The sequence below is a fragment of the Triticum urartu genome, chromosome 4, assembly GCF_003073215.2.
Source record: "Triticum urartu cultivar G1812 chromosome 4, Tu2.1, whole genome shotgun sequence".
Classification (NCBI taxonomy): Eukaryota; Viridiplantae; Streptophyta; class Magnoliopsida; order Poales; family Poaceae; genus Triticum; species Triticum urartu.
This window is the reverse complement of record NC_053025.1, coordinates 130,757,047-130,777,916: the sequence shown is the minus strand read 5'-3', so window position 1 is coordinate 130,777,916 and position 20,870 is coordinate 130,757,047. Positions and strand designations below refer to the sequence as shown.

At 44.9% G+C, this 20,870-nt stretch overlaps 2 long non-coding RNA genes across 5 annotated transcripts; both read right to left on the bottom strand.

Annotated features, from left to right (window-relative positions):
- Positions 1-10,455: 10,455 nt before the first annotated feature.
- Positions 10,456-15,529, bottom strand: LOC125551069. 3 transcript variants are annotated; one of them, XR_007302188.1, is made up of 7 exons: positions 15,320-15,529; positions 15,147-15,215; positions 14,639-14,698; positions 14,102-14,169; positions 13,697-13,728; positions 12,105-12,271; positions 10,456-10,834 (listed from the first exon to the last, which is right to left on the bottom strand). It is a non-coding gene; the product is annotated as an uncharacterized LOC125551069 (long non-coding RNA). The 3 variants fall into 3 exon arrangements; XR_007302189.1 differs by having other exon boundaries at positions 12,105-12,154; XR_007302187.1 differs by lacking the exon at positions 13,697-13,728 and having other exon boundaries at positions 12,105-12,154.
- Positions 15,530-15,914: 385 nt separating this feature from the next.
- LOC125553684 lies at positions 15,915-16,495 on the bottom strand. 2 transcript variants are annotated; one of them, XR_007304150.1, is made up of 3 exons: positions 16,365-16,495; positions 16,184-16,236; positions 15,915-15,971 (listed from the first exon to the last, which is right to left on the bottom strand). It is a non-coding gene; the product is annotated as an uncharacterized LOC125553684 (long non-coding RNA). The 2 variants fall into 2 exon arrangements; XR_007304151.1 differs by lacking the exon at positions 15,915-15,971 and adding an exon at positions 16,000-16,056.
- Positions 16,496-20,870: the final 4,375 nt, after the last annotated feature.

Here is a 20,870-nt window from a genome sequence, read left to right as displayed (position 1 = left end):
GTTTAAAATGTTGTTTGATTAAATTTGCCTATTGCCATGCTAAAATGCTTTATTTCATAACTAAATAACCGTAGCTCCAAACTTAACAAACTTTATGTGTAAATGGGGTAGAAAAATGCCTAGTTTAACATGGTGTACTTGCTTTGCATGTTAAACAACTCTAAATATGGTTTAGGGCAGAACAGTACCAAACCCATAATTTGCATATGAGGATTTTCTGGACTTGTTGCTTGTTGCTCCGGCCTCATTTAAACTTATGCGGCTATATCTCCCACGTGTCGAGGCACGACTTAGAGGCATAACCGCATTGTAGTTTTGTCGCAAGAGGGGTAATCTTCACACATCCCATGTACTGAATAAGAAAGGGATAAAGAGTTGGCTTACAATCGCCACTTCACACAAATACAAGTTAAACATACATCATCCAGAATACAATCAAGGTCCGACTACGGAACCAAAATAAAGGAAGACAACCCCAAATGCTAGATCCCCGATCGTCCCAACTGGGCTCCACTACCGATCAACCGAAAAAGACATAAAACATCGATCAAGAATCTTCATCGAGCTCCCACTTGAGCTGGGTTGCGTCATTTGCACTGGTATCATCGGCACCTGCAACTGTTTGGAAGTATCTGTGAGTCACGAGGACTCAGCAATCTCACACCCGCGAGATCAAGACTATTTAAGAATAAGGGGTAGGATAGGGCAATGAGGTGGAGCTGCAGCAAGCACTAAGCAAATATGGTGGCTAACATACGCAAATGAGAGCGAGAAGAGAAGAGACGCAACAGTCGAGAAACTAGAAGTGATCAAGAAGTGAGCCTGAAACTACTTACGTTCAAGCATAACACAAGACCGTGTTCACTTCCCGGACTCCGCCTTTTCATATGCTTCACCCTCTTTCCATGTTAACCAACATTTAATATTGTTGGGTACATAAACAAGATCAAACTAAATAACTTGAATGTGGTGTTCTGTCAATATGCAACTCATTGCATATTGAGCTCCACTTAATTTGTAGTATTGTTTGTGCACTTTGCCATGCCTCATTAAACCGGACATGCATCATACTTGGTTGTGCATCATGCCATGATTAGGTGATGGTTGTTTACCATGTTGTTTGCTTCTGTCCGGTGTTGCTTCTTCGGGTTAGTTCCGATAACGTCGCGTTTGTGCGGATCCGTTCAACTACGTCCGTTTGTTTTCTTCATGGACTCGTTCTTCTTCCTTGCGGGATCTCAGGCAAGATGACTGTCGGGGATATACCCCGCGGCGTAAACCGGCTGGAAGTATAACCTGGCCGGACTAGGCGTTTCACTGGTAAACCGCCAGAGGATTGGCGATTTACGTGTCTGGCGGTTCACTAGTATGACGGTTCACAAGCCTGAAGACTCATTGGTGACCCGACTGGACTTGGCGGTTTACTTGAGACCCGGTTTACACTTGGCGATTCACTGGCGACCTGCCCTGACCTGGCGGTTTACAAGCAACCCGCCAGAACATTATGACACACTTATGACCCAGGGGACGGGTCAGATGAATGACAAGGCCCAAGGCCCAGAAGGCCGGTTTATGTCAATGGTGGGCCGGTTTAAGAGGAAAGGCATGAGAAACATTTATCTTACAAGGAGTTAAGACCTGGACTTGTATCCGGTTTGTATTAGAGATAGACTAGTCCTAATCCTAATAGGACTCTACATGTAACCCGCCCCTCCAACATATATAAGAAGGGGCAGGGCTCCCCAAAAGGGGACAAGATTGACAAGTTCCATAAGTTGGACAAGTTAGGTTTAGACAATAGCTCTCGAGATAGAGCACTCTTGTAACCGTGATCATCATCATCAATATCAATGAAGCAGGATGTATGCTTTTACCTCCACCGTGAGGGGCCGAACCTGGGTAAAACATCGCGTCTCTCGTCCCGCTCAACCCCTCTCAAGCTACCACATAGACGCGTTGGCCTCGCTACTAAGTCCTGACATTAAGAACATCTGCCGTGACAATTCCACGACAGTTGGCGCCCGCCGTGGGGCCCTCGCACAGCGGTGTTGAGTTCTTGGAGGGATTTTTCCTCAGGGATTAAGGAGTTCATAATTTTCCGATGAAGAAGAAACCGGTCAGAATTTACATCAACTCCAAGTTCATTGATCAAGATTAAACAAGTTTGAGTCAGCCCTCGCGATCGAGAAGTTCAAGATGAGTCAACCGATTGTTCGTCTAAAGCGAGCGGTTGAACCACAAGTCGCCGAGAACGACGTATTTTGCAGTAACCTGTTTGGTCGACATGTCAGGTTTCGATCTGTAATGGTTTGTCAGAGCTGTTAAAGTCGCCAAGGTTCAAATTGCGCGTATCTACTGAAGGAAAAAGAAGTTGTCGCTCCGTTCTGATCAGCAGCAAAACCGAATTGATTAAGGAACCAAGGGACCCCGCTCGTTGGTGTAACTCCGACTTGCCGCCGGTCGCTGTGTCCGTGCGTTTGAGCCGCCTGCTCGTCGGTTTGACTCTGTCTCGCCGTGGCTTCGAATGCCCCAATAGCTTTATCCGAGGCACCGCATCTCCAATATGCCACCACCGCCGTCGTACTTCAACGCCGTGACTTGCCTTGCCCGATTCAGCCCCGAGCAAACTCGTCTATACGTCACCTCTGCCGTGACCTCAAGGTGCCATCGCCACAGATTCCGCCTTCGGTCGCTTCTACGGACTCGCGACTCCGGGTCATTTTCTCTGCTTCAAGCCACAACCGCCGTGGCATGCCGATGAGCTGCCGCTCCGCTTTAACCTTCCCTCGCTGGCCATCATCGCTACAATCCGCCGCTGCACTGGGTCATCTTCTACCACCGTCATCGACCCGAGGGTGCCGCCGCTGCTGCTTTGAGCCGCCGGCCCCCAAACCTCCCAAACCACCGGCTTCCAAGTGTTGCGAGCCGCCCCGACGGAGTTTCCATTGAGCCACCCCGGCCAAAGCGACTTCGTCTACGGCCTTCACACCTCTGAACCGGCCAAAGAGTATACTACAGTTTGCACGCAGTGGAGATTATACAAACTACGACGAACTCTCGCGAGGCCTTTGAAAGGATCAACACAAAAGTTCTTGGTTACCTACAGATGCCATATGATGATCATCTATCGCCTAAAATTAGGTGATATTTATCTTACATATATTGTTAAGTATATGTTGATTTCCTTCGACAAACAACTACTCCGCCCTGTTGTATGTTTTGTATGCAGGACAATTATGGTTTATACCATGGGTACGGAGCACGTACTTGCAACATTGCGCCCGGTGTTCGTCCGTGCCTCATTACCCAGTAAATGGACGCGCAAGCTGCCACCCTTGCGGCCCGGACTACTTCAACTCACCGGAACCATCCCTGTGATTTACTCATCCGTCCGCGCTGCCTTACAACGCCACGGATGACTCGCCCGTCCGCCATCGTGGCCGGTTCACGTGTCCACGCTAGTTTACCACGCCGTGGCCGACTCGGTTGTGATTAATTTCAGCTTCATCATGGTGATCATCAACTCCACGGTGGATAACCCCTGGCATGATATATCAGGTGAAATCCATCCAATATATTTTATATTACATATTGCCTTCTTTAAAAGAGCAATTACTCCGGTTTGCAAAGTTGTTTAATGCAGAACCCTAAATCGCCATATTGGTGCAAATTTAAAAGCCGTCAAAAAATTTCCGGCTTAAAAAGAAGGATTCCGGTTTAAAATCCGGTTCAAGGGAAAGATGTCTCCCACAAAGTTTTGAAGCTCTCAATATCCAGTTTAATATCCCGGCTCAAGAAGAATTTATCTCTTGCAAACATTTAGAGTTGCCAAAGAGGGCCTGCAGCCATGATGCGCGGTTCAAACATGGGTATCCTGCTTTATTGGCTCATCATGTGTGGTTACACGGAGTTCATGTCTTAAAGCGGTCTCCGGTTTACCCCTTGAGTTAGCTTTTCAAAAGCTCTATATTATGTCACTTGGGGGCTTTGGTCGTGTCCGAACCATAGCAACACCTTTTGATAGGCGTAAAGCCACAGCATCACTTGGGGACTTGTGGTCACGTCTGAACCATAGTCACGCCTCTTGATCGCCCTAGTGCCACAGCATCACTTGGGGGCTTTGGTCGAACTCAAACCATCGCTACACCTCTTGATCGGTGTAATGCCAATGCATCACTTGGGGACTTGTGGTCACGTCTGAACCATAGTCACGCCTCTTGATCGGCCTAAGGCCACAGAATCACTTGGGGGCTTGGTCGAACCCGAACCATTGCCACGCCTTTTGATAGTTCGCTCTATCGCTATGTCACGCTACCTGCCGCTTGTTATATCATGCCTCCCATATTGCCATGTCAAGCCTCTAACCCACCTTCCTAGCAAACCGTTGTTTGACTATGTTACCGCTTTTGCTCAGCCCCTCTTATAGCGTTGTTAGTTGCAGGTGAAGTTGAAGTTTGTTCCATGTTGGAACATGGATATGTTGGGATATCACAATATCTATTATTTTATTTAATGCATCTATATACTTGGTAAAGGGTGGAAGGCTCGGCCTTATGCCTGGTGTATTGTTTCAATCTTGCCGCCCTAGTTTCCATCATACCGGTGTTATGTTTCTTGATTTCGCGTTCCTTACATGGTTGGGTGCTATGGGAACCCCTTGCAGTTTGCTTTGAATAAAGCTCCTCCAGCAAGGCCCAACCTTGGTTTTACATTTGCCTAACAACCTATTACCCTTCCCTTGGGTCGGCCAACCCGAGGGTCATCTTTATTTTAACCCCCCCGGGCCAGTGCTTCTCTAAGTGTTGGTCCGAACCGAGCCGCCTGCGGGGCCACCTTGGGGAAACTCGAGGTCTGGTTTTACTCATAGCTTGTCTCATCCGGTGTTGCCCCGAGAACGATATACGTGCGACTCCTATCGGGATTGTTGGGACATCGTATGGCTTTGCTGGTCTTGTTTTACCATTGTCGAAATGTCTTGTAACCGGGATTCTGAGACTGACCGGGTCTTCCCAGGAGAAGGAATATCCTTCGTTGACCATGAGAGATTGTGATGGGCTAAGTTGGGACACCCCTGCAGGGTATAAACTTTCGAGAGCCGTGCCCGCGGTTATGTGGCAGATGGGAATTTGTTAATGTCTGGTTGTAGAGAACTTGACACTTAACTTAATTAAAATGCATCAACCGCGTGTGTAGCCGTGATGGTCTCTTTCCGGCGGAGTCCAGGAAGTGAACACGGTCTTGTGTTATGCTTGAACGTAAGTAGTTTCAGGCTCACTTCTTGATCACTTCTAGTTTCTCGACCGTTGCGTCGCTTCTCTTCTCGCTCTCATTTGCGTATGTTAGCCACCATATTTGCTTAGTGCATGCTGCAGCTCCACCTCATTGCCCTATCCTACCCCTTAAGCTTAAATAGTCTTGATCTCGCGGTGTGAGATTGCTGAGTCCTCGTGACTCACAGATACTTCCAAACAGTTGCAGGTGCCGATGATACCAGTGCAGATGACGCAACCCAGCTCAAGTGGGAGCTCGATGAAGATTCTTGATCGATGTTTTATGTCTTTTCCGGTTGATCAGTAGTGGAGCCCAGTTGGGACGATCGGGGATCTAGCATTTGGGGTTGTCTTCCTTTATTTTGGTTCCGTAGTCGGACCTTGATTGTATTCTGGATGATATATGTTTAACTTGTATTTGTGTGAAGTGGCGATTGTAAGCCAACTCTTTATCCCTTTCTTATTTAGTACATGGGATGTGTGAAGATTACCCCTCTTGCGATAAAACTACAATGCGGTTATGCCTCTAAGTCGTGCCTCGACACGTGGGAGATATAGCCGCATCGTGGGTGTTACAAGTTGGTTTCAGAGCCTTCCCCGACTTAGGAGCCCCCTGCTTGATCGAATCGGTGACGTTGTTGAGTCTAGAACAAAATATTTTGAGTCTTAGGATTATATATATATCAGAGAGTAGGATTCTTTTTACTCCTCAGTCCCTTCGTCGCTCTGGTGAGGCCTCCTGACGTAGAGTTTTGACTCTTCTCTTCTCAAATTTCATGATTCTTTTTAGGATCACGCGGGTATCTTGGAATCGTTCCTATATTCTTGTGACGAGAACATTGTTCTTGGTGCCTCCTGACATTTAGGGGTTGTGGCAGTGTCCTGAGGAGTTGAGCTCCGAGGTGTTGTCGTCACAATTTTATCGTTGCAGTTCTGGAATACCTGAGTTCGCCGACATTGAAAATCTCTTTTATGCAATTGTTGGTGAGATAACCTCGACGCCACCCAGTACTGGGGAGGGAGTTCGGGAGTATTGCCATAACTCGTATAATGGATCCTTTTTGAAGGTTGAGGTACACGATTTTCGAAGGTTTCTTGGTTATGTGTTGAAGGATGGATACATCTGGATGTAGGTATTGTTAGTTTGGGTGAGATATTATGCTTCCCCTATATCCCCAACACCTGATTGCATAACCAGAAAGTTTCGGGAGTTTATAAGTGGGAATTCAAGTAGCTCCTAGGATATCTTCCCGACAGATGTATGATATGAAATTGGGGTTTGATAGACCAACCGTTAAACATATAGCCGCAATATAGTCGGTTTATTCGTCGGACGTTTCGGTCTCCGGAACAGTTGCCGGGCCACTCTGCTTCTCTCTCTTCTCAGCCCACAGTCTCTCCATAGCCCACCTGCAGCCCACCTAACCCCTCCTCGCGTCCGAAACCATTAGATCACGATCGAGTGGCTCCGGAACGGCCCCAAACAACCCCTAGACCCAAACACTAGCAATTTTGCTATATATGGACACCCTCCTTCCAGATTTGGCATCCCCTAGTCTCCACCTACCTCCTGCCGCAGCCTCCACCCTCCTCCTCGCATTCCGCGCTGGCCAAACCCCTCCCCGCCACTTGGCAGCGCCGCCACGCCCCTTCAGCCAACCGGTGCGCGCCACCTCACCCCGCCAGGCTCCCCGCAGCCACTCATGAGAGGCCACGTCGTCCCTGGCCTCCCCCCACCTCCGCCGCTAGCCCGCTCGGGCCCACAACAGACCTGCCCAAGCCCATCGGGGCCCGAGGCAGCCCGCCCCGCTGCCAGCGAGATCCCCCTTCAACCCCGCCGACCCCGCCGGACTTCACCCATGCCGCCGCCGACCAAGCTCCCCGCCGGCCCCGTCTTGCCGCGCCGTCGCTGGATCCAGGCCTTCCCTCGTCAGATCCGCCTCTCCCCATCCCCGCCGCATCCCGTGCCGCAGCCGGAGAAGCTCCGCCGCCCCGCGACGCGCGACCCTGAAGCCGACAACTGCTACCACTGAGGTCGCTACGCCGCTGCCGGATTTCACCCGCGCCACCGCCCGGAGCTCCTCGCCGACCACCTGCTTCAGATCCGCCGTCCCCGTCGATCCCCTGCCTCTCCACCGCCCACCATCGCCATGGGCCGCCGCCGGCGCCCCTGCCATGGCCTCGCTCGACCTCCTGTCGAGGGAGACGGCGAGCGCCCGCCTCCACCCGACGTGGGCCGCATCCTGAGCGAGGCCCAGCAACCAGCCTCCTACAACCCAGCTCCACCTCAGGCCGATTTGGCCCAAGGTGAGCAGTTTCCCCCCAGCGCCCGTGCTCCTGTTGTGGCCCAGTCCAACAGAATTCGTTCCGCTATGGGTTTTTTCTGGTTCCAACGATTTTGTCTTTTTTCCCAGAGACGGCAGTTTTGTAGTTTAGTCCCTCTAGATCATGCATTTAATAACTTCACAAACATGCATCAGAATTAAACAAATTTAATAGGTAAAATGCATAGAATTTTGTGTAGGTTAATAATTTCCAACTTTCATGCATGTTTAAAATGTTTAAAATGCTGTTTGATTAAATCTTCCTATTGCCATGCTAAAATGCTTTATTTCATAACTAAATAACCGTAGCTCCAAACTTAACAAACTTTATATGTAAATGGGATAGAAAAATGCCTCGTTTAACATGGTGTACTTGCTTTGCATGTTAAACAACTCTAAAATATGGTTTAGGGCAGAACAGTACCAAATCCATAATTTGCATATGAGGTTTTTCCGGACTTGTTGCTTATTGTTCCGGTCTCATTTAAACTTGCCCAGATAGGTAGTTTTCATATGCTTCACCCTCTTGCCATGTTAACCAACATTTAATATTGTTGGGTACATAAACGAGATCGAACTAAATAACTTGAATGTGGTGTTCCGTCAATATGCAACTCGTTGCATATTGAGCTCCACTTAATTTGTAGTATTGTTTGTGCACTTTTCCATGCCATGCCTCATTAAACCGGACATGCATCATACTTGGTTGTGCATCATGCCATGATTATGCGATGGTTGTTTACCATGCTGTTTGCTTCTTTCCGGTGTTGCTTCTTCGGGTTGGTTCCGATAACGTTGCGTTTGTGAGGATCCGTTCGACTACGTCCGTTTGTATTCTTCATGGACTCGTTCTTCTTCCTTGCGGGATCTCAGGCAAGATGACCATACCCTCGAAATCACTTCTATCTTTGCTTGCTAGTTCGCTCTATCGCTATGTCGCGCTACCTACCGCTTGTTATATCATGCCTCCCATATTGCCATGTCAAGCCTCTAACCCACCTTCCTAGCAAACCGTTGTTTGGCTATGTTACCGCTTTTGCTCAGCCCCTCTTATAGCGTTGTTAGTTGCAGGTGAAGTTGAAGTTTGTTCCATGTTGGAACATGGATATGTTGGGATATCACAATATCTATTATTTTATTTAATACATCTATATACTTGGTAAAGGGTGGAAGGCTCTGCCTTATGCCTGGTGTTTTGTTCCACTCTTGCCGCCCTAGTTTCCGTCATACCGGTGTTATGTTCCTTGATTTTGCATTCCTTACATGGTTGGGTGTTATGGGAACCTCTTGACAGTTTGATTTGAATAAAACTCCTCCAGCAAGGCCTAACCTTGGTTTTACATTTGCCTAACAACCTATTACCCTTCCCTTGGGTCGGCCAACCCGAGGTCATCTTTATTTTAACCCCCCGGGCCAGTGCTTCTCTAAGTGTTGGTCCGAACTGAGCCGCCTGCGGGGCCACCTCGGGGAAACTCGAGGTCTAGTTTTACTCATAGCTTGTCTCATCCGGTGTTTCCCTGAGAACGATATACGTGCGACTCCTATCGGGATTGTCGGCACATCGGGTGGCTTTGCTGGTCTTATTTTACCATTATCGAAATGTCTTGTAACCGGGATCCCGAGAGTGATCAGGTCTTCCCGGGAGAAGGAATATCCTTCGTTGACCGTGAGAGCTTGTGATGGGCTAAGTTGGTACACCCCTGCAGGGTATAAACTTTTGAGAGCCGTGCCCGCGGTTATGTGGTAGATGGGAATTTGTTAATGTCCGGTTGTAGAGAACTTGACACTTAACTTAATTAAAATGCATCAACCGCGTGTGTAGCCGTGATGGTCTCTTTCTGGCGGAGTCCGGGAAGTGAACACGGTCTTGTGTTATGCTTGAACGTAAGTAGTTTCTGGATCACTTCTAGTTTCTCGACCATTGCGTTGCTTCTCTTCTCGCTCTCATTTGCGTATGCTAGCCACCATATTTGATTAGTGCTTGCTGCAGCTCCTCCTCATTACCCTATCCTACCCCTTAAGCTTAAATAGTCTTGATCTCGCGGGTGTGAGATTGCTGAGTCCTCGTGACTCACAGATACTTCCAAACAGTTGCAGGTGCTGATGATACCAGTGCAGATGACGCAACCCAGCTCAAGTGGGAGCTCGATGAAGATTCTTGATCGATGTTTTATGTCTTTTCCGGTTGATCAGTAGTGGAGCCCAGTTGGGATGATCGGAGATCTAGCATTTGGGGCTGTCTTCCTTTATTTTGGTTCCGTAGTCGGACCTTGGCTGTATTCTGGATGATGTATGTTTAACTTGTATTTGTGTGAAGTGGCGATTGTAAGCCAACTCTTTATCCCTTTCTTATTCAGTACACTAGTTGACCCATTGCGCCAAATGGCGCAGAGACCTGCTGAATACATGTTGTCGATGAAAGTAGTTTCATGCTGCAAGAACCTTCAACTAAAGCCATGTTCGTGATGAAAATAGTTTCCTTTACTAAGGACAGGCCATGTATATACAGTCGGTTTAGTTGTGGTCTGCTAAATCCATATGCGCCTTGAAAAAAAAACATGGTTTAATTTGCAGAGCCTCACGTGTTTTAAGTATGAATAAGAACTACGAACTCTTTTTCTGAGATTCAAACACATTTCCAGAGTTTTTATTTCTTAGTACATGTTGTCTAAAGTAACATTTGCCCAGAGAGAGAGAGAAGCATACCCCTCTCTCATTATGATTATTATGAAAAGGTATTAAATTCGAAATAAACAATTTCATTTACTTGAAGCACTTGAAGAAAGAGAACTTAGACATACTTGCAATGCTCATTTAACCTGTGAAGGACAAAAATATTCAATCGTCTCTGAATGATGAACTAAACTAAATAAGAAATATATGCAGTAAATTCATTCAAAGTAGAAAAGGGATCTTACATCAAATAAGGCATTACAACAAACATGGTGTTATCTTAGTAAAAGAAATTACATCATTAGAAGAGAAAAGGGAAGAAAACCAAACATGAGATTGAGATTAATACACCTAGGAGGAGGTCGTAGATATCACTGCGATCATTTTGCGGCCTGGGGAGCAAGGATCCATGGTTTTTATATGCCTTGTCCGGCTGCTGGAGTAGATGACATGGAAACATCGTCTCTATCATCTCGATGGCTTAGACCCAGGAGCCGGATGTTCATCTCGGCCCTCCCCGGCTTCCATCAATGGATTTTTATAGTCAGGGTTAAAGACTGAGAGGCCCTATGCATGTTCACAAAAACACAATTTTGACAAATTATCTCTATTGTAAAATTAAGGGAGTAACTCATTATTCGAGAGAACTGGTCGTACATGAAGCATCAAGAACACACGTGCACAAATCTAATTCTAACTGAATTTAGCTTTCAGTTGGCATTTCCTCAAACAATCAAGTGCACCTATTATTATTTGGCTGACAAAAATATGAACACCAAACATGCCATCATCGTTAAGCAATTCAAGGATGTCTATGAATCGGACATGAAATATTTGGAGCATGGAATAAAAAACAGCACACTGTCTTCGGTCATAACTAACCATATGTGAAGAATGTTTTCGGTCATACAAACCACATTTCAGATCCCTTTTCCATTATATCTTAACTCTAAGATCACAGCTACACGGCTGTGTGTCATAAAAACAAATAATTTCTAGTGTAAATTTAAGTTTTGTAGAGAACCTGTCACCAAATGGTGCATCATTATCAAGAAAATACGGACGAAGGACTGCCAATTCGGCACAACATGTATTTAATCTTATCCAATTGTTTAACCCCCTAAAGCATCTCATACTAATTCCTTATCTTCTAATATCATTCTGGATGGAAAAGAAAAAACAATGCATTAACCAAGGGGGATGTGCTGCAAGGCGATTAAGTTGGGTAACGCCAGGGTTTTCCCAGTCACGACGTTGTAAAACGACGGCCAGTGAATTGTAATACGACTCACTATAGGGCGAATTCCAATGATTTCGTTCTCAACTCCATAATGAAGCCGGATACATACATGAATTTTAGTATTTTTGCAATAGCTAACTGTGTAACTTTTCTCCATAAATATGAGATAACTTAATGGCAGGATGATGTTTGTTTTCCCCTTATTTTCAGCTGGATCTCAATAAATCAGCGGCAAGGAGTACACATCGCCATGGTTTTGTTTAATAAGTTGCTTCATTTCAAGAACGTGTATTCCATTCTTCTATACATGTCAGCAAGCTCTTTTTGTACTGGCGACAATCAGGAAAAAGCCTGATGTGCGAAAGCAATAGACGAAAACCTTTTTAGAGCTCGCGATAAACTGATATACATATATGGTACTCATCTTCCTCCGCTGGATGCCATGTTCCAACTTCCAAGTAAAGAAAGGTATGCCGTTTCCATTTGATTATAAATTGTGCTCTCAATGCAAGGAAAGTATATGCCGGTTTAAGAAATAACCTCAAATTTAATCATACAACTGTATATTTATGCTATCCATGATTTCGAAAGAGTTACCTGTATGTTGTCATCAACGTTCCCTGTCTAGAGCAGCAGTGAGAGCAAGCCTGTGAAACAAGGCACAGAAGAAAGCATACTATGATGAACCAATGATGAATATCTTACAAAGTTAGACATTTACAACAATTGTAGCACCAAATAGTTCGATGCCCTAATAAAGCTACCTAAAGAGATTAGCTTTGTCCGGACGGGCGACACGGGAGGCGATCTCGATCCAGTTTTCTGCGACCTCCCTTCCGATCTCTCTTCCCTCGCCGCCGCCGGGCAAAACCCGTGCGGTCGACGGTGGCGGCGGGGCCCCGGCAGTTCCGCAGCGACGAGTAGAAGTGAGCAGCAGCGACGATGAAACTCCGGCGGCACCGCATCAGCCTCTGCGTAGATGCGGCGGTTCATAGCGCTAATAAATAGCTCTGTTGGACCAGCAGATTCACGCAGCAGTACAGGAGAAGCAGCACAAGCAGATGCGGGATGTGCTGCTCGCTTCGATCTGGTGCACGCGGGGCGTGGTGTCGCCTCGGAGCGGCTCTTGCTGGCTGCAGCCGCCACGAGCACCAGCCCGGTGTGCCTGGCGACAAGCTTGACAGAGGTCACGCAACCCGGCTATGATGTCCATGACGGCGCATGAACGCTGCAAGGTGTCGTTCTCAGATCCGGCCATGGCGTCCGATGGGCCTGGGCGGCACTCTCTCCTGTGAGGTGACTGTCTGGTGTAGTGTGCTCCGCCGCAGCGATGGTCCGTCTAGTAGTCACTTTGGCCTACGTATGGCGGCACCCCAGCTGCGGATTGCGATGGTCACGAAAGGTCTTTGTGATGGTTTCTTTCTCCAGATCCAGTGACTACTGTTGGCGGTTTATACTGACGACATTGCGAGATGCACGCAAAAGGCTTCTTTATGGGTTTCAGTGTGTCTCACTCCAGTTAGTCAGTCAGTCTTCGACAGTGGCATGCAATCTCTGGACGGCGACTTGACGCAGAGGGAATGGTTGTGCAGTAACGAGGGTGATTTCTAGCCCAACACATGTAACTGCTGGAATCGCGGAAAAATGGTGGCGACAACACATGTTGACTTTGATGTGGTGCTTCTCGAGTACCTTGTCTCGAGCTCCGGGGTGAAAACCCTAGGTATGGCCAGAGTTGGTATACCTGGCAATGATGATGCTTTCGCATCGTTACCTTGTTGAAGGCATTGCTTGGATGTTCGGACTTGTTCTTTAGGGTGAAAACCTAGCATTTGACATTTGATGGTCGAATCCGGTGACGGTGGCGCATGGGCGTTGTTTCCTTCTTGAAGACGTTGTTGTTGAAGAATCTTATGGTCCTTGTGGTGTCAAAGAGATGGTTGGTGCGGATATGGTCGTTGTAGTACTTTGTCGATCGCTGTTTTGATCACTTTTTTATCGCTTAGGTATAGCTTTGGTCTTGTATGACTTTGTTCTTTGCCGGCATGTTTTAAGTATGTGTGCGTTAGTGTTGGTTGTGTGCATCCTAACTATGCAGAGGCCGGGTGTACGCCCATTATGTTTGTATCCACTTGATGCTTCATTTTGAGTAATAAAATTCACCCTTTGTCGGAAAAAAATAAAGCTACCTAAGAAAACCATGGCTCCAAAGCCTTGTCACCTACACATTAAATTATTGTAACTATATAAGAAATTGCAGCAGTATTACAAATAACCTAATGATATATCAGATTACATGACAATGATTTTCTTAAGAAAACTACCAGTTTACATGACATCTCCAACCATATTTCTTACAATTTTTCAATTTCGATATTAGTATATGAAATATGCAAATCTATCTACAGACACAAAAACATTACTGTGATTGGTGTTTCCAAACATAAATCTACAAATAATATTCAGAAACAGATTCATAACAATAGCAAACAAACCTCCTCTATTTCCTTAAATATGGTGCATAACAAATGAATGACAGAATAGAAAATGTTGTAATGGTGCCATACAACCAAAAACACAATCTTGTCCATTACCTTGAGGAACATGAGATCTGGAAATACGACACTGCAATAAAGTGAAAATTCTAGCAATGTCCATGGACCTGCAAGCACCATTCAATAGTCACACAAACAAATCAAAAATACATAGAAGGGGCAGGGGGAGAGGGGTAATATCATGCCTTCATGTACCAAGGCTGGGAGTATAATAGAACACATTTGTGTTACAATATAAATAATGATATGGAGTCTGGATTAGAAGATAATTTGCTACAAGCTTACACTTGAAAATCTCTTAACATTATATCATTATAATCAACATATTCATCTCACCATAAAGCAATAAAATTTAATTAATCCACATTCAGAAAAACATGCACAATGGTCTTCACATTTAATCACTAATCAAATGTGTGTACTGTATTCTCGTGTATAGCCAAAAGTAAAGTATATAGAATTTGAATTTTCAGCGGTACTTTAGCAGAACTCAACAAATTAATACTTGTATGTGCCACCTTAATGATGAGACACAATAAGGATGCAACAATCCGAGAGGGGAGGAAAGATACAAACCTTAATGATGAGAACTAAAAAGTAGCAAAACAGAGGCACCCAAACTTCTGAAGAGACAAACTGAAAAAAATAACCAGAGGAGATGAACCGAACAAACCTCCACAATGAAAATGAAAGCTCATTGCTGGAAGACAAAAAACTCTTTTAACCGACAATCTCGTATGCAATGGAAAAAAGCACACATCTGGTCCACACATAATCATGACTTTACATATGCATAATTAGAATAGTATTTTTTTTCTAGTTTCAGTAATTACATCTCATCTATTTCTTGTTCTGCTTTATCCCCACTTGAGGTGGTATTATCATTCTCGAGCTTCATGCCAAAATGACCCATAATTCTTTCCAGCTACGTTTTAATTTATAATGTAAAGACCAAGATAAATAGAGACAAGCAACATGTGTTTCTGCAAGTCTATAAGAGTGGGAATATAGAGGGGGTGCCAATATGGGGTGTGTGAAATATCACAACAAATAAAAATGAAACACATAGGTGGCAGTGTCATACCTGTTGTTCTTTAGCTATACTATCATAAGGCACCTCTATCCAGTTCTGTAATCTCTGTAGGCACTCTTCCTACAATAGAAAATGCCGCAAAAACTTAGTTGTATAAAGATGAACAACTTGTATATAACAACCTAGCTGTATACCAACGAATAAGAGAGCAAGTGGAGGCAAACCTGAACCATCTCGAGCTCCTTGCTCCTGCTACTCCATCGACCGCATCCGCTGCTCCGTGGACCCCTGCTGCTTCTAGGCTCTCCATATACGCCCTGGAAATGGTTCATCTCAAATTCTGAAGGTAACAGTGTCACTACAAATTCTGAAAATAACACTATAACTTTGTAAACGATTCATCTCAATAAGCAAGTAGGACTCAACCAAGTACATAATTTACGCCAATACAACATATCAAAGCATAAGTAAGAAATAGGCGGAGGGAGAAGGGAGGGAAGATACCACCATAGGAACCAAATCGAAGCACCATACTCCCAAGAACTGCCTGGCTGCAGCAAGCCCTTATTGTCATGGCGCAGATAAGATATTCTTGCTTATGGCACACCACACCACGTGCACTACCAGATCAATCTTAAGTCCGAAATACCCTCTTAAAAACTGGAAGAAAAAATCACAGGTTACCATGGAAGTTGAGGAAAGGATGAAGAAAAATAGGAAGATGCTCACCTGTGTCGGCGCTCCTCCACAAACTTTTAGCTTTCCTGGGGTTCTCCTCTGCAGGTAGAGGCTAGGGATGAGGCTAGGCTAGGAGGGGTTTCCCCGCTGCCGCTGCTGCACTCACTGCATCGTACCTTCATCCCCTGGCCTGCCTAGCTGGTGTGCGCCGAGCAAGTGTACAAGAAAATTTTGAATCTGTAAATCCATGCCTGAGACAATGAACTAAACATTAGCTCTGTACCTGAGACAATGAACTGAACATTAGCTCTGTCCATTCAGCAAGATACAGATACCAACATTCTATGAAAAGAAAGTGCATAACTGGCATCACACTTTTCTTGGTGCAGGTGATCAACCTGAGCACTCACCTAAGCTCAGCTGCTGCTCAACCCCCTCTTCTCCAACCCTGGAACATTTATTCCTATAGCAAACCAAATGAAGAAACAAAATGTCTAAATTTATAAGGCCAAATGCACATACCAAAATTTGAGAAATTCAAAATAAATAAATGAACAATCAGAGGAGTTGATGGGAGAGAGAAGCATATACCTAGCATAAATTCGCACCACCATGTGAGGTTTGGTTGAGACGGACAATGAATCGGGCACTGGAATAAATTGTCCTTGGAAGTGCAAGCACCATGAAGTACAATCAGTCAATCACACAATCAAATCGAAATCACACAGGAGGAGCACACGAGGGAGAGGGAGCAGGACACTACAAAAAAAATACACTTCCGTGATGATACGTGTTTGTCAGAGTAGGTCGCGTTTTCTGTCATGCATGTACATCCATGACAAATTTATGACAGAATCAAGATAGTCATACCTGTGCTGTCGTAGAAGTGTTCCATGACATTACCAAAATTATCATCACGGAAGTGTCCACTTCCATGACAATAAATCACGCGTCACAGAAGTGCTTTCGTTAAGGGTGACCGACACGTGACATCCACCGCAACGGAACACCGTGAAGCTATCCGGTCAGGCTTTGGATCCGATAACCTGTTAACAGCCCTGACCAATGGGGATTTTCCATGTGTAAAATCATCATTGGCTGGAGGAAACACGTGTCGGCTCATCATTGGGACAGATGTCAATCACTCATTGGACGGAAGGCGCCTATGATACGTCGACACGTGGCACGGCCCAACAGAGGCCCATTCCTGTGAAAAGTCTGGCCCGTTTGACTTGGTCAAAAGCTGGCGGGCCGGCCCATGGAAAGCCTGTTAACGACCTATTCGAATATAGCCCATTTACAGCCCGCTAACCCAAGGCCCGTTACGCCCTATCCGAATTAGGCTCAGTAGCGTCATCTGGGCCATCCAATATGATTCCAGCCCGTTTTCACTTCTGGCCCATGTATGGCCCATGACGTCTTTCAGCCCATATGAGGCCCTATGTAACTCTTGGCCTACTAACGGCCCGTGGTGAAACTGGACCGTAATGAACAGTGTATCACTTTACACCCATTAACGCCCGTGGTGAAACTGGCCCGTAATGAACAGTGTATCACTTTATACCCATTAACGGCCCGTTATTCCGTTGGGCCGTTTCCAGGCCATGTTATCTTTCGGCCTTCTCAGAGCCCATTTATTCTTGGGCTCATTTCCAGCATTCGTTTACTTACGGCCCGTTACTGTCATTTTCTACTTGTGGGCCAAATTCAGCCCGTGGTTATAGTCGGCCCGTTTGTGGTCTGTTAATATGTTGGGCCGTTTCATAGCGTCATCAAATACGGCCTATTAACGATGGCCCATTATGGTCGGCCCACGAACAGACGATTCCAACTCTAGCCCGTTTACGGCCATAATGCGGTCTGTTTGGCCCATGTTTGGCTAATCGATTATACGGCCCGTATAAGGCCCATTGATAATACGGCCCACAGAAGGCCCATTGTTTCTACGGCCCGTAGAAGGCCCATTGTTTCTACGGCTCGTAGAAGGCCCACTGTTTCTATGGCCAGTAGGAGGCCCAGTGTCACTACAGTAAATATTAGCCCATGGTTATTGTGGCCTAGTTTTAAAAAATAGGTTATTGCAGCCACTAGCTAACCGCGGAAAAAGAACTGCAATGACTAGAAGCAAACAAATAAACAAGACAACAAGGAAATAAATAAGCAAGCAACTAACGCTAGGCTATCACGGCTATTACACATATTACATCCACTGGGCATCAAAGTTCGCCACCAGTGCAAATATAGGGAACAAAGCAGCATATCATATACACTGGTTGTCAAAGTTGGCGACCAACACAAATAAACGCCGCAGCAAAACAAATCCAGAACTGAAACCACTTCAGAAGATCTCAAGAAACAATATTCTGGATACCCATAATGCTGGCAAGATGCTTAGCAAGCTTATTAACTTTCTCTTGTTTGGCGCATAAATCCTCCAGCGCTTGCTGTTGCACCAGAAAATATGCATTTGAATTCTGCAGGGACTTCCTCAGTCCTTCAGCTTCCTGTTGCAGCACATCTGATCGATGTCTTTCAACTTGAAGTTGAGACTTAAGAAGACGAACTGATTCAGGCAGCGAGTTCGAAGAGCTTGTGCCAGCAGTAGTGGCCAGTAACTTGAACACTACATCAAGACATGACTTTTGGGTTCCCTCACTGTCGTCAAGATAGTTTTTATCAGCTTTCTTGGAGACCAACAAGGATGTCTCACTATCTTGAACCTTATCTGCATTACTTCCTTTACCATTGGATAATGCGGTACTGTTCTCCAATATTTTGTCCGCATTCTAAAAGAGAAACAAGCAGACACATCACATGTTTACCATGTTGTATATGAAACTCATTTTGGTAAATGAGTTCAGTAGTAAAGTGGACAGGATAACAGCATGAAACAAATATATATCTATGTACCATGGTCACTTTATGGTCTATATCATTCTAGTTTTTGTTGCCAAATCAAGATAGAGACACAGTTCAAATAATATTTGTTCAAGACAAAGTAGAATAGACAGAATATAAGTGTGGGTAACTATAGAGCAATAACAACACTTGTAATATGCATGACATGAGAACATAACTGTTTATTCAATTGAAACTGAAATCAACATAGAGCAGGTTACAACAGCAAACCAGTTAAAGAAACAGGTTTAAAACATACCTGTTGCGCCATTGGAGTTTCAATTCCATCCTTCAAATTTGAAAATAGTTGGTATGAGTAAATACAGTCATGCAAGAGCAAAGGAGTATGAACCATAGCTACAGAACCTGACGTGAGAACAAATCTTCTTCTCCTTTAAGCGTTGAGTTGGGATTCAGAGTGGTGGTCCTCGTGCTTTGGGCACTGCAGTTCCTTTACTAACTGCTCGTGTTTGGGTGCTCTGTGGTGGAGACGGTGTTGTGTCAACAGGAACTGGGTTACTATCTGCCGGGGTTGGGGTTAGAAGGGGTGTAGCTGGTTCTCTGTCCAACTGGGTAGGGGTACAATCTGCGAGAGTCTGGGTTATGTGTGGTGGATCTGGTCCTTGGGCAAGTACAACCGTGGTTCTATCTGCATCAACTGGTAGCACTATCTTTTCTGAAGACCGTGTTGTTACTCCCTTAGATACTGCCATCACGCTCTCCAATTCAAATGGCTGATAAACAAGAAAAGTAATTGGAAGTATAGACATTGTATGATAGACAGGTGCAATGGATAGTGGGGAATAAAAGAGGGCATGAAATAATTCATATTTATATTGTCTAACCAAACAGGATAGCATGACACAATTTCACATATATGATGGCTAACTAAACAGGATAGCACGACACAATTTCACATTATGATGGCTAACTAAAAAGATGGAAAGACATAGTTCAAAATATGAGACTATGTAAACAGGATGACATGACATAACTATATAATGTGTTTATTAAATAGGTTGGCATGCCATAATTCACATACATTCACGGATAGAATGCCATAATTCAAAATCTGATGACTGTAAACACTAAACAGGATGAGATGATATAACTATATGATGTCTTTATTAAATGGGTTGCCATGCCATAATTCAGATAGATGATGTGTATGTACTATGTAAACATGATGGCATGATATAATTCAAATATATGATTTATATAGTAAGCAAGTAAGCAGATGGCAATCCATATATGATGCAAAAACTAAGCAATGCAAGACAACATGCATGACATGGGTAATATAACCCTGCCAAGTTTGAGCATAGACCTCAGGGAGAAAATAGGACTAGTCATCAGTCTCTGAATCCTCCTCTGAGGAGCTCTCTGTAACCGGCAAGATGTCTGCTTCAGCAGGTAGCATTGTCTGCTCTGAATACCCTGTTTTCACTCCAGATACTTCCATCACCGCTTCAAATGGCTGATGCACAGGAAGAGTAGTTGAATATACAAACGTTGTTGACAAATGGAATACATAATACAAAAAATGATAGCATGATATAATTCACATACATGATGATTGGCTAAACAGCATGGCATTACATAATTCACATATATAATGCCTTTGCAACAAGATAGCATTGTATAATTCACATATATAATGTCTTGCAACAAGATGGCAATGCATAATTCACATATATGGTAATTAGACACTGAACAGGTGGCATTCACACAAAGCATGTCTAAACTAATCAAATGACATAGCAATGCGAGACATCATACGCACGATATGAGCAACATAACCCTGCCAAGTTAGAGCATACACCTCGGGGGGGTGGGGGGAATAGGAATGGTCATCTGTCTCTGAATCCTCCTCTGAGGAGCTATCCGTAACCAGCGAGATATGTGCTTCGTCAGATAGCATAGTCTGCTCTGAAGACCTTATTTTCACTCCAGAATTTGCCATCACCGTGTCAAATGGCTGATGCACACGAAGAGCAGTTGAATGTAATAACATTGTTGACAAATGTAATATGTAACGAAAAAAGGGATGGCCTGACATAATTTACATATAAGATGACTGGCTAAGCAGGATGGCATTGCAAAATTCACATAAATGATGCCTGGCTAAACAAGATGGCATTGCAAAATTCACATAAATGATGCCTGGCTAAACAAGATGGCATTGCATAATTCACATAA